We start from the raw sequence: 14,421 nt of genomic DNA, 5'->3' as shown, positions 1-14,421 counted from the left end.
CTGCTGGAGCCGCAGCAGCCACGCGGCTCTCCTTCCAGAGGTGGGAAAGGTGCAGGCTCTGGCCCTTCAGTGTCTGTCGTGCTGGTTTCATAGAAGTTAAAAGACTGGGGTAGGAAGTCACACTCTGGCCCTCCACTGCCTTGAATTGGAGTGAAGTGGGTTCTACAAGTGTGGATCAGGCCACAGCCACCCTACCACCTCTGGGGTTTGTAATGCCCCCATTTGCACTTTGTTCCTTTCATCAGAGCATGATTCTGGCTCAGAAAACGGAAGTGCGTGTTCTAAGATGATGATGCTAAGTAAGCACTATTGATCACTTAACTCTTACTATAATAGACTGGATGAAGAGCAGAGAGAACAAGGCCATGCTGGGTGTCTTTAGAAGAACTCCAACAAGGTCACCAGGAGGGGAGGCCAGGGGTGGAGTTGGTCATTCATCAAGGAGCTTCGGGACCAGAGAGAAATTGCACCTCCTTCCTCCCCACCTCACTTATCCACTCAGTGCGGCTGTAATATTAGTAAGTCAGAATAAGCTGAGTCAAGGTCAGCCTTAAAGGTGAGCAAAACAGCCAAAGAGAAAAGTACAAGAGCAATGGGTTGTCTGATGGCCTGTGATAGAACAGGGAGTGGGCACTGTGGCAGCAGCCGCCCCAGAACTTCTTTCCGCTGGTAACCAGGGCTGATGGACCGGTGGCCAAACCACAGTTCTGCCATAACCTTCATTGAGACTCAGCCTCCTAATCGGTGGCCATATCAGCACGTTGCCCATGGTGGAGCCTCCACGTGTTGATCCATGACATGCTTAGCAATGAAGGCATCAGAACTGGTCACCACCTTCTCCTCCTGCTTCTCTCACTTGGTGCCTTTCAGAGTCATTGTTGGGCAGATAAAATATATTATGCTCACTTTGTTAAAGATGACGTTGCCCACGTGAGGCCGTCGCCCAGGTGATATTAATGTGTGTTGGGGATCGTTGTAGCCTGGGGCTTGGTTTTGGGATTAAGCCTTTCCCACCCTTTTTGATGTGGGGTGGTACAATCCAATCATGCCTCAGAGAAGTGACTCTACTAGAGACATCCCTATTTTGTATATTGGATTAGAGGTTGTGAAGCTACAATATAAAATGGGGGCAGAACAGAGTTTGTGCTCTTGGTTCCTGAGATTATCATTAGAAGAGAGAGCAGAAAGCAGAGAAAGGCCTCGTGGAAGAGGCCAGGAGAGGCAGCCAAGATGGCGGAGTGCTGAGTGAGATGCCAGTTTGTGTAGAGTTTGTATCTGGGATAAGGAAGGAGATGGGGAACAGAGGTGAATAAGTCTGGTGAGCTAGAAACCTTTGATTCTAGGAAACTCGGATAAGTCAGTGGCTTTGTGAGCACTGAATGTGTCTGGGTTTTGGAGCCCAGTGTGTATTTTTACTTGCCCGCCGGGTGCAAGCTAGAATTAAAGACTATGGCCCATCAGTTTTTGGCTCCGCTGTTTCTTTACCGACTGTCGGAATCCAATGCGAACCTGCATGGGCCTGGCTGCTCTGATGGTGGCCCTGGCCGTGGATACTGGCTTTACAGTCATCATGTGGCCTCAACTTCTTATTCTCCACAGAAAACCAGATGCACCCCCAAATTTATGACCAGAAGCAGGGCATTCACTTTGATTACTTTGCTTCAGGTTAAGGATGGAACAGCAGAGGGCAGAGTAGGGTTATTACCTGCTTCAGGGAGACTACCTTCTTTGGGCCCAGAGATTTGTTTTAACTTCTCTCAAGGTTAATGGATTTAATTGTGTGTTAGATTGTAATTAAGGATTCTTCCCAATTAATGATGCTGGTGTAGGAAAAGCTATAAATTCTCCCATGGCTCAGCAATCAGGTTTGAAGTAAAGTGGTGTTTAGAGGAAGTTCCTCTCTCTTCTAACACGCTTTTGTTCACATTGGGTTCAATCAATATTGACGATCTGATCTCTTAGAAGATAAGTGCATTACCTTATCTCATCTATCCAGTAAGTCACTTGCTATGCTTTGAGTTTTAATGTCAGGCGGCATTCTGAAACTTTACTTTCCAAGTAATGGAAAAGTGGGATAAATTATTTATTGAGAAGGACATTGGTCATAAAATGCCCCCTAATAGCTTATAAGATTAACTATATAGTTAATGATAAATGACTGAAGAAAGAGAAAAAAATGTTTTGAAATAGGCCAGAAATGTAATGTTTATGTTGGTTCCTACTTCAGTTTGAAATTTTTAAAGATCAACATAGGTATCATTTTCAGTTATTTGAAATCTGCCATTAAGAATTATGGATTTAAAGTTTCCCAAAAGTACATTTAATCTTTTAAGCTTTTGTGCTATTAAAAAGATCATGAAGGATCAAGTAAAAGCATTTTAAATGTAAATCTTATGTGCAGGAAGAGTGGCAGCGCTTTGTGTGGTGTCTAGCTTAGTTTCCTAAGATGAAATTAAATGTCATGTATTTGGGGAGCCTACTAGAGTGTTTTCTGAGGGAGACAAGAAGTTAGTAACCCTAAGAGTGTAGACACTCATGGGAAATAGGAATAAAAACGCTAATGTTAGGACACAAAGAAAGCTTGAATCTTCATGAATGGAAACTGGTGCAGTAGACACTCTAGTAACAGGATGATTTGAAACATAAATGCAGGTCAACTGTAGGCCAAACGATTTCAAAACATAATTGCATAAAAAAAAAAAGACAGTTATACCACATGGTGGGTATTAGAGCTGGTCTCCAAAACAGCATCATAAAGGTGCCTAAACTTCCAAGGAGCTTTTTACACTGATGTAGTTTTTGCTAGGGTCCTCTGATTTGTGGTTAAAAAGAGTCAGGAAGGCACAGAAAGCCTTTGTGAGCCTGAAGTGAATGAAGCACAAGGACTTGCCTGTCCAAGAGCCATTTCTACTGCTTGTCAGTATATATTAATTATTGGCCTTTATGTGTAAAGCATTACTCAGGTGGTTTCTTTTTGTCTGTGTATTTTGAGATCCAGGACACCAAGATGTGACCAGTAGTTCTTACTACAAGCATAAGGAAGTTCTTCAGGATGCCATTAGCTGTGGCATGAAGCCCACTCCACTCCATGTCGATTTCAGTGACTTTAAATATTACTAAATTGGGAAGAAAATGCTTTTAATGTAATCTGATGTATGAAATAACTTGTAGGGGGAACGGTTATCGATCCACTTTTAGAATACTAACAATTTTTATGATCATTGTGAATAAGTGAAGGTACGTGTTAACCTGGTTCTAATCGCCGTACCTAAGTAAATACCTAGAATTGATACTGTAAAAAGTCACTTCTCTCTCCTGCCATCTAGCATCATATGTAACGCAGAGTTATCTGTAGCCCAGTATCTTGCTTAATATATATTGGTTAAATAAATCAATGAATTTGGACAACCAGACTGAAATAGAATTGGGTCTAAATGGAAGAGATCAATGTGCTTCTGAATAAGGTGATCAGTACAGCTCGAGTGTGATGCTATGTAAACATTGATGCTAGCAATATATTTATTATAAAGGATACTTAACATGCATTAGAGGAACCTATATTACTTTGCATAGTAGTTTTACTCTTATGCAATCATCTGCCTTTGAAAGGGTGGTTGCACCCAAGAGTGCCAAGAAATCACTTACTGTACATACTTACTGTACATTTAAGACAAGAAGCAAATTGTGGTGGTTTATTGAGGCTATTAGTACTGCATGAAATTATTGTTTTTCCCTCCTGTTTGTTGCAGTGAACCTTAGGAAGCAGAAGGACCATGTTCAAATCTTTGCTCTGCTGCTTATTAGCTGGGAAAGCCTGAGTAGATTAATGTCTGAGCCTTAGTTGACATCTCTAAAATAAGGATACCACTATTCATGGGCAGGGTTGCCAGTCTTCTCAACAAATGTGAAGGTACAGTGTTCCTCAGAACTGGCGCACTGAGGTTTGCTGGAAAGGAAGTGTACGTTTTCTTGGTTTGACACAGTATCTCTGCTATAACCACTGATAAAGTAGCCCACAGAGAACAAATGCAGGTCAAAGCTGACTTTATGAAAATGTCTTGAGCCTGACTGGTGGTGGCACAGTGGATAGAGTGTTGACCTGGGATGCTGAGGTCCCAGATTTGAAACTTGGAGGTCACCAGCTTCAGTGCAGGCTTGCCAGCTTGAGAATGGGGTCGCCTGCTTGAGTGTGGGATCATTGAAATGATCCCAAGGTCGCTGGCTTGAGCAACAGGGTCACTGGCTGGGCTGGAGCCCTTTGGTCAAGGCACATACGAGAAATAATCAATGAACAACTAAAAGTGATGCAACTATGAGTTAATGCTTCTCATCTCTCTCCCTTCCTGTCTCTCTCTCTCTCTCTCTCAAAAATGTTTTGCATTGAACTGGTTGGAATTCAGAAGGCAGTAGATGGAGCAGGAGAAGGCGAAGACCTGGCTGAATTGGAGGCGGGGGAGGGAGACTGATAACCTGGCAGCGAGAGAATCGACAGTTGGCATATAAAAAAAAGAAGTGGGAACAAATAGTCCTCAGTATCTCAGTATCTGTGAGGTTGTTATTAAGGCAGAACATGATAGCTAATGTTTAAATTCTGCTTGGTATATTGTGAATTAAGAGAACTTGAAATTAATCTCAGGATATTGTATTTAAAAAAGAAGGAAAATCTAAAGTATGACTTAGAAAACTTTCTGCTGAAAGGGCTAAGGTAGACATTTATATTGGATTTTATTTAAGCTTTAATTGAATAAAACACAACTTGCCTGGGCTTCATTGGCAAAAACTTCAGTCAGTCAGAGCTAACTTCACATTCACATTTTAACTTTGTGATATTGGATTTAGCACCAGTTTCCTGATCTTTCAAATGGAATTAAAGTTACTACCTACCACAGAGCTGATAAGAGGTTTAAATTAGCTCAGGGAAAGCACTTAGCAATGGGCTAAATAAAAGTTAGCTTTTATTATTGGTAAAACTACTATTTTCCCTTTTCAAGGTTGTTCTTCTGAAACCATTAAGTTCTACTCCTTGTGTATTACCTAGGCGTTCTCCCTTGTTTGGTCTGGTGTTTCTTCGTTGTCCCTTCCATACATTCGCACTGTCTCGGTCCGCAGCTCTAAGGAGCGCCCATGCGGTGTTCATGCTTGCTGGAACAGCTCCTACAGGGAAGTGAGTGTGCACGTGGGTTCTCCATAGTCTTTTTTCATCTGCAACTATGTATATTTCTCTTCTCCCCTCCTCTCCTGCTTTCTGGTTGTAACATTTCTTTGGGTTTAACAAAATGTCACAGAAACATTCTAAAAATGATACTGTGCCTTATCTCCTTTTTGTGACATAATTGTAACTTGAGTGAATTTGTTCTCAGCAGAGAGGATTGTGATATTTCTAAACAAATAAACAGTACAGATTTCGATGTTCCTTCTGTGCCATTCATAAAGCATGAGCTCAGATAGAAAAGGCCAAGTCTTCCACTGTAGTTACAATGAAAAATTTGAGTTTCAATCAACATCAGATATTAGTCTTTGTCTTGACAAGAGGCTTTAAACACTTTGGAGTGATAGTGCTGTTTAAACATTTGTTGGCATGTACAATGTGGCATTCTAGGATCCTTAATCTGGTGTAACTTTGTGCATCTTAAGTATTATTCAGAGAAACAAGAACTACAGCATTGGTTTGGGTTTCAGTTTTGAGAATGACCAGAGACAAATATTTGACTGATGAATCTAATATCTGACAGAGAGATGTTCAAATAACTATTATCTTAAATGTACTAGAAAAATCAAATAAACGAAGTTTTCCATCTCATTAGTAATTTTACCTAAAAGAAAATTTAATTCCTCACTTCAGAGTAATACTTCAAATATGTAAGTCTGAACTCAACTTCCACCGACCCCAAGATGCCCTAAAATCTTCAGTGGCTCATGGGTGCCCTTAGAAGAAAACGCAGCCCGTGGGCCGTGTCACAGACGAGCACACCTTAGAGGAGCGTGCCCCTTGTGCTGGCTGGTAACCGTCACCTTCACTTTCTCAAAGGCTGCATGCTTCCTCCTGCCTCAGGACCTTCCAGGACGTTTCCCTCCTTTGGAATTCTCTTTCTTCCAGTTTTTACATGATTAATTCCTCCTCAGCCTTCACTTCTTATTGTCCCAGTTACTTTCTTAGAGAGGCCCTCCCTCGTTCCAGATTTAGGTTGGAGCCTCAACATTGCCATCTTTCTACTTTACTGGAATATAAACAGAGAGATAAACACTTATTAACTCCTGGCAAAGCAGTACAGGGTGAGGCAACAGTAGGATTACAGTTGTTCATATGGATACTAATACAATAATAAATAACAGTACAAGAATAAACTGTGTTTTGTGTTTTGGAACTCACAACTGTAAACCTACTTCTGCCCTGCCCTCTATGGGGATGGTTCCCCACGGCTTGTGTTTTGGGGCGAGGTGCGCAGGATAGAAGAAACTCTCATAAAAGAGGTGACATTGAAACTCATGGAGTTTTGGAGAAGGTTGGAACGCTGCTCTTGGCAGCAAAACTAAAAGTACATGGTGTGTTCAGGAAATCTGATGAGGAGTTCTGTGCGGCTGGGAGTGGGTGGGGAGGAGGGTGACTAAGGAAGAGTGGCCGGAAATGACACTTGGGGAGATGGATTGGGCTTAGGTCCTGGATCATTTGGGTGATTTTTGCTAAGAAGTTTAGATGTTACGTTGGGCTTAGGATGCCATGAAATGTTTTAAGCAGGTGAGCAAGAGAACGGATCTGTGTTTTAGAAACATAATGCCAGAGTTCTATCTGAAGACCTTTCTAAGAAAGCTGTTGGAATGGCGTGATAGTTAGTTGCTGAGTGAGTGGGACAGGATCGAAGAGGGTGATAAATAATGGTGAACCTTTACGGAAGTTAGATTGTTACAGGAAGGGACATAATGGTGGCGTTGCTTTAAAAAAATCTCTCTTTTTCTTTTTTTTTTTGTATTTCTCTGAAGCTGGAAACGGGGAGAGACAGTCAGACAGACTCCCGCATGTGCCCGACCGGGATCCACCCAGCACGCCCACCAGGGGGTGACGCTCTGCCCACCAGGGGGCGATGCTCTGCCCCTCCGGGGCGTCGCTCTGTCGCAACCAGAGCCACTCTAGCACCTGGGGCAGAGGCCAAGGAGCCATCCCCAGCGCCCGGGCCATCTTTGCTCCAATGGAGCCTTGGCTGCGGGAGGGGAAGAGAGAGACAGAGAGGAAGGAGAGGGGGAGGGGTGGAGAAGCAGATGGGTGCTTCTCCTGTGTGCCCTGGCCGGGAATCGAACCCGGGACTTCTGCACGACAGGCCGACGCTCTACCACTGAGCCAACCGGCCAGGGCTTTTTTTTTTTTTTTTTTATATGAAGGTAATACATGCTTAACAGAGAGAATTAGGAAAATACAGAAAATTATTAAAAAGAGAATAAACGTTACAGTATGGAATCTGGAAAGGAAAGCAGAGTCAGGGAAATGCTCTTAGGATGATCCTTAGATGATGCTGCATATATTTCTTCCTCTGTCTAGAATAGTTCCTCCAAATTGTCCCTCCTTGTTTCTTTTTACCTGGCTAACCTACTCCTTCAGGCTAAGAATAGTTGTAATAATAAGCATCATAATGATAACAGAAACATATTGATTGCTTGCCAGATGCTAGTCATTGTAGATAGCTCTTTCATTTATTATCTAGTTTAATTCTCACAGGAGTTCTGTATGGCATATACTATTAATATCCCATTTTAGAGATGAAGTTACTTACTAAGGCATGGCCAAGTTAAGTGAGGAGCACGTGTAAATATCACTACTTATCATTTCCTCAGGGAAGCCTTCCACACACCTGACAAAGTTAGGAACCCTTGCAGTGTGATCTCATAGCTCCAAATTTCTCCCAGGAGACTTTTATCACATTAGTACTTACTTGGTAAATGGGGTCCTTCCCAGCTAGACTGTATGCCTCTTGAGGGCATGTTTTATGTCTGTCTTATTTCTGGCTGTATCTCCAATGCTTTGTGATTACACGATACATATAGGAAGGTGTTCAGTCAACCAATCTCTTGACAGTCATGGTGGTTGTTACTCTTATAGTGAGGACAGTCTATACCTGTGATGCACCCACACTGGAAGGATCTGCTTGTTAGCCTGGGGCCTTGAGATATGAGGACTATGGGAATGCCTGAAGCCCACAGGCCTCTAAATCAAACTGTACATGTCTCTTTCCCATCTCCTCTCAGTTCCTTTTATTCCATAGAGCCATCTTCTAACTGATCTGGTTTTCTAAGCCTTGAGCTAGATCTCATCCTCATGCAGGGACTCCAGGCATGCTAAAGCTGATGTTCAAATTCCCTGAGCAGTTTTCTTTAGGAGTCCAGGTTTGCTTTATGCATCTGGATTTCATTAAATTTTTAAAGCTTTATAATTTGAAAAAATTAGATAGAGATCCTAGAAGGTGATTTTTTCAAGATAATGCTGCATTAAAGTTTCATTTTCATATTTTGTCTGATGGATTAGATTAAGTCTATTTGAAAATTACTAATAAAGAAACTGAGGTTTCCTTAATGCACAAAAAATGAATAATTGATATTTACATTTTAATTCAAATGTAGGTTGCACTGTATATTCTAAGGTAAATATATTTTTGGATCAGTTTTGAACCTGTTGCTTCTTTATTTATTTACCAAGAGATAAGAACTGTGAACACTCTGGAGAGTGAACACTCCTGTCAGCTGGTTAATCTGGGGCATTTTGAGCACAGCAACTAACATCCAGAGAGCAAATGTTTATATTACTTTTCATGAAAACCAGTAGCCTTAAGGATATGGTTATTTCTTTAACAATTAATACAAAATGTGAAGAAAAGAAGCACACATTATGAATTTTTCTAGTTTTGGACAGTTGAGATTTTTCTTTTCCTTAAAAAATTGGTCACAGCCAGCAAGTAAGACACTTAAGGCAGGTCAACATGAGTTTCAAAATATTGGCTTGGGAGCTACTTCAGTCTTTATCTTTGTCCTTTTGTTTATTTATAGACTGGAAAGGGAAGACAGCCTTTCCTGCTTTTTCAGTTTCCTAATGATAGTATCTCAGTTTGTAATGAACTAATCCAAAGGAAAAAGGCATTTTTTTCTACATCTGCCAAAGAAACTAGCACTATTAAAAAAGCTGGGGTCAGGGTTGGCAAATTCAAATGGTTAAGTGATTTTCATCATTTCCCTTCATTTAAAAATTAATAAAGCTTTCTGAAAAATTTCTGAGCCCTAAAATGTTTGGGAAGTGGTATTATAAAAAGAAAAAGAGGATAGACAGCGTTATAAACGGGTATAAAGGTAATTGTTGTAAACCATAGTAAAACTAACTCTTTGTTGGCACTTCACGGCTGGTCCTGATAGCAAATTTTGTTACTTTTGGCATGAAATTAAAGTTAATAGAGAGTCTGTGATCTGATTATCTTACCTATAATGGTATTTTATGTTCATTCATTTAGTAGACACTTTCTGAGGGTGCTGATACTAAGGATCCAGAGATGAGGAAGACCTAGCTTGTGCTTTCAGAGATTCCAGGTTAGTTAGGAATAGAAGGAGGAGTGGACCAAGACTCTTTCATTTGCATTTGCTTGCAAGTATAAAGTGACATTTGTGGCAGGAATATCAAGTGCTACATGCTAGCAATGTAAAGGTGAAAGCCACATTGCTGTGCTTAAGGAGCTTACAGTTTATTTGGGGAAACAAGTCAACATACGTCATTTCCCCACCCAGTGTAGTAAGTGCAGTGGGGTCAGTAACCGCAGACTTTGGTGGAGAACCAGCTAGAATCATCTAGAGGCAGTGCTGTGGATTCAGCAGCCGTTTCCAGTTTCCTGTGCCAGCTACATTTCCCAGGTTCTTGCGCAGTAAGGGTTGGAGGCCTATGACTGAGTTGTGGTGAATGGGATGTGGGCAGAAGTGATGTACTCTGCATCTTGGCCTGAACATAAAATCTTTCACCGTCTTCCTTCCCTTTCTGAGATGACCTTGGAGACCAAGTGTAGGATATGTCAGCATTGTCCAGACAGAAGGAGCCTGGGTCCTTGAAGGATTGTGTGCATATCACCCACCTGTAATCATTGGCCCTCCCAAACAATATTGGACTATAATATAAATGAGAAATAAACTATCATGATGTTAAGTCCCTAAATTTTGAAGGTTATCGTCTATAGCAGTTAACCCACATTGATTACTGTACTCTCTGTCCACTCTCAGGATACCTGCCCCTTGAAAGCATTAGTTATGTGATGAGGGGGAGGAAGAGGGTCCAGGTGGAGAGCAGCAGAGAGGAGAGAGAAACCTGGGAACGTCCAGGAGACAGTAGTTTGGTGTGTTCTGGGTGTAGCAGGAGTGGAGGGTAGTATTTATGGATAGGACTGAGGAGGAAAGTCAGGGACAGATCATGGAAAGCTTTGTAGGCCAAGCAAAGGGAGGAGAAGCATCTGGACCCGCGGGAATGGCAGCCAGAGGGCGGTGTGCGTAATGGTGATGCTCCAGCAGTAAAGAGAAAGAGCTAACCCAGATTTGGTAAATGCTTTAATAATAGAAACAATTTGTCATAGTAGAGAAAAAATTTAATAATGGGCATGCTTAGTGAGTTTTCTCACATACAAGGTCCCCAAAAGTTCATGAATGTAGACCTCTCTGTTGAGGCTAATGTGGGCATGGCTGTTGATAGAACATGGGAAAGTGAAGGAGCTGGGAATGGTTAGCTTGAGGAGAGGAAACTTGGAAAGACCATAATCATGACCTTCAAGTATGGATAGCAGGTGGAAGAGGAATATACTTGACTGAGTACCCCAAAGGGCTAGTTCAGACAGATAAGTAGAAGGGAAGGGAGACAGATTTGGGATCAGCATAAGGAAAAACTTTCTGTCATAATTGCCTGAAGAACAATCATTCGGTTCTGGAGAAGATGGGAATGAGTTTTATGAATAGGAAGGGTTGGGATAGACTGGCTTCATAGCTTGGAGGTGATTCTCAAGTGTTGGATGAGGCTGGCCCTAGATAACTTTTGAGGTCTTTGCTAATAGTCTCATATTCTTTGATATTTATCTGAAATTTAAAAAATTTTAAAGACTGACTTTACTTACATTCACCCTGATTTCAAAGTCAAGGAAATGTATGATACAGGGTCAAAAACTTCAAAAGACAGAAAACTATGCTTGTCGCAAATGCCTTTCCCTAACCATTAGACACATAATACATACCTTTAGTTGAGGCTGATGCATAAGCATTTAGTCCAGTTAACATGGCTAAATGACCTTTCAGTGATATCGCTGAATTTTATCTCCGGTAGAATGTCAGCTCCCAACAACAAGGCAGTGGGGTGAATGAAAAGGCAGATATTATCTTCCTCTGAGATATTGGAGGAAGAGAAACTTTCTCTTAACTCCCTTATTTATCAAAGCCAGATAGCTCATCTGTCCCTTTGAAACTGTCAGACTTTCTCTCATCGCTGCCTCGGAACTGAGGGATGGGGATTGATGGTCTTGCTTACCAAATATGCATTGCAGCAAGACACAACTTTATTTAAAATACCATTAAGATGCAAACACATTATGGCTAATCTGAAGGCCTTTTCTTACAACATGAATTATTCAAACAGCTTCTTAATAATTGCATTGATTTCCACAGTTAAAAGCAGATCAGATTATGGAATCTGCTCAATACCACTTAAATGTTTATAGATGTTAGAGTTGACAAAGACCTTTTAGACACCGATAATTCCTTTCACTAGATTGGTATGCTAGAGGTCAACAATTACTAATAATGCTCTGTGATTATTTTTAATAAGTCGGGAACACCATAACAATAGCCATTTAGGGTCTTCTTACTGCATTTCATTCCTAGAGTCTTGCCTGAAAATCTAGTTATGCTAAAAATCCGACCAAAATCTTTTACATTTATATTAAATAGAAGCTTTTATATTTTTTTTTGCAAAGATCAATATAGAAAACATGTCTTAACCTGCATGTATTGATGCATGTATTTAAAAAATCTATGAATATTTATAGTGATAGAATCCGATAAGATCTCGGATTCTCAGATGCTTTTAGTACCTGATGAAAGAGGGGCAAGTTTACTGGTATGAGAAGAAATGATAGGCGAATCAAAAATTAGATCTTGTGTGTTTTTTAAATCTTCTTTTATTTAGAAATGTCTGCAAAGATGATTTCTATAGTGTTTTAGTCTGTTCTGGCTGTCGTAACAAAACACCATAGACTAGGTGACTTAAAAAATAAGTTTATTTCTTCACAGTTCTTGGAGGCTGCAAGTCTGAGGTCAGGGTGACTGCAATGTTGGGTTCTGGAGAGAACTCTTTCCCTGGTTTGGAGATGGCTGCATTCTTGCTGTGTGTTCTTATGGTCTATCCTTGTTGCCCACAGAGCATGGAGAGAGAAGCCACCAATCCTATTGGAATAGGACCTCACCCTTATAACCTCATTTAACCTTAATTTTCTCCTAAAAGTTTCCTGTCTCCAAATAGTAACATTGGGAACTAGGACTTCAACCTATGAATTTGGGGAGACACTATTTGGTCCATAGCACACAGGCTGTGGGCTCTAGAGTCAGGCTGCCTGAGTTTGAATGTGACCTGGAGAACAGTTACTCATTGTCTCTGTTTCTTAGTTTTGTGCATACTAAGAAAATAGTAAATTTTTTGTGGCTTTGTTTTGTTGAATAAATAAGTTAAAACATGCAAAGTACTTAGCACATGGCATTTACTAAGTGTTAGTTCTTATTATTAAATATCTAACTAGATGATATATATGCCTTAGCTAAGACTCCTGTAATTTTATGTGTGATCTCTAAGCACTTCATGTTTATATGTGAAATGATTACTGGCATTGGGAATTCACAGCATGCCTTGAAAAATTTTTCCTTGAATCTTGATAGATGCTTAAATATGAGAGGATAAAGTATATTTTACATTATAAAATTATTCTAAATAAGTTGTTTCCATCAGTATTGATCTAGTCTCCCTGCTTTCTTCCCCATCCAGTCCCATCCCCGGAACTGCAGAAAGTCTGCTCTCCAAACAGACTCAGGACCTTCTCTGTCCCTTAGAGATTTCAGGGTGACATAGTATACACTCTGCCAAGTAACAAGAGCTGAGTGCTTTTCCTAGCCATAGAAAAAGGAATTCTCTTACTCAGTTTTCCTACTATCCATACACAAACACACACACACACAGAGTTTCCTACTATCCACTAAAAAATAGAACACATGGTTGCATATCTTACTACTGTAGAAAGCAAGATACTTTATCCATGATAAGGAATTCAATAATCTCTGGACTCTACCTATAAGAAGTTTGAGGTCAAAGACATTTCATTTAGTGTCTAAGTAGCAAACAGTTGACAACTTATCAGTAGCTCTATAGGTAAGGTACAGTTGCTAATTCATTGGCCAGTATTTTATTTCCTATGTTAAAGTGAACCCTGACTGTAATTTAAATTGAATTGAAAGGGTGGAGAAAATGCACTTAACTCATTCTCAAATAATAAATTATTTGTCAACATTTCAACACACACTATCAGACAGTCTCCGAACCTTCCTGTCTCTTTCTAAGTCTAGAAGAGGAGCTATGTTTGCTGTCAGTATCAGTCAAGGTCCTTTCTATTTGGCAGGCCAGGTTGAAAAAACAAATGTAAGAGAAAAAAAAAACAAGAAAGAAATGCCCATGAGTTCTCTTAGCTCCCTTCTAGGAAGCAGTTTTCCTTTCCTGTCTTCTGAATTCTTGTTGCAAGGGTCAGCCCATTGCTTACCTCCATGTCCCATTTTGAGGGCATGAACAGCTCATGGATATTTTACATTTATAAACATTCCGTTCTAGTTGTACTTATGAGTCAGATTATACTACTTTATATCTTAACCTTTTGAGTAGTGAGTTTTTTTCATACTCGCTGACTCCCGGAAGTGAGTTTTTTTTCAAATAATGAAATTAGTTCCAGTTCCAGTTTTATTAACTTAAAATCATGTTTGTTTGATAACCAATTTATAGAAACAAGAAGAACATACATTTACCTATTTTTTTTTAATGTTGCCTTACACATTTTTAAAATAAAAATTTCTGTACGATCATACTCTGGATGGTCAGGAGGCACGAGGACGTACATGAATGTTTTTGTACTACTCACAGGTTTTAGTTGTAAATCCCTTTTGATATCTAAACTCCTGCTTTAAAAATATTAAAGTGAAATATTGATGTAGCACAGTTTTCCACAGCTGTAAGATGTGCAGTTTGAGTGATCTAGCCTTGTAATGCTTTTCAGTGTTAAGATGACCAGTGGTACTAGAATGCTGACCATCATGGGAAATAAAATCAGCACGGTGTGGGCATGTACAACATACACTAACACTAAGGTGTTTGTAAATTACATTTCAAATTTG

At 40.3% G+C, this 14,421-nt stretch overlaps 1 protein-coding gene and 1 non-coding gene across 6 annotated transcripts in view; one reads left to right on the top strand and one right to left on the bottom strand.

Annotated features, from left to right (window-relative positions):
• RBMS1 (RNA binding motif single stranded interacting protein 1) overlaps nucleotides 1–14,421 on the top strand; it is a 249,968-nt gene that overhangs the window by 42,783 nt on the left and 192,764 nt on the right. The gene's annotated exons all lie outside the window — the stretch shown is intronic.
• On the bottom strand, nucleotides 7,273–7,348 carry TRNAD-GUC (transfer RNA aspartic acid (anticodon GUC)). The gene has a single exon. It is a non-coding gene; the product is annotated as a tRNA-Asp (tRNA).

This window comes from Saccopteryx leptura, chromosome 7 (genome assembly GCF_036850995.1).
Source record: "Saccopteryx leptura isolate mSacLep1 chromosome 7, mSacLep1_pri_phased_curated, whole genome shotgun sequence".
NCBI classification, from domain to species: Eukaryota; Metazoa; Chordata; class Mammalia; order Chiroptera; family Emballonuridae; genus Saccopteryx; species Saccopteryx leptura.
This window is presented reverse-complemented; position numbering and strand designations above follow the sequence as displayed.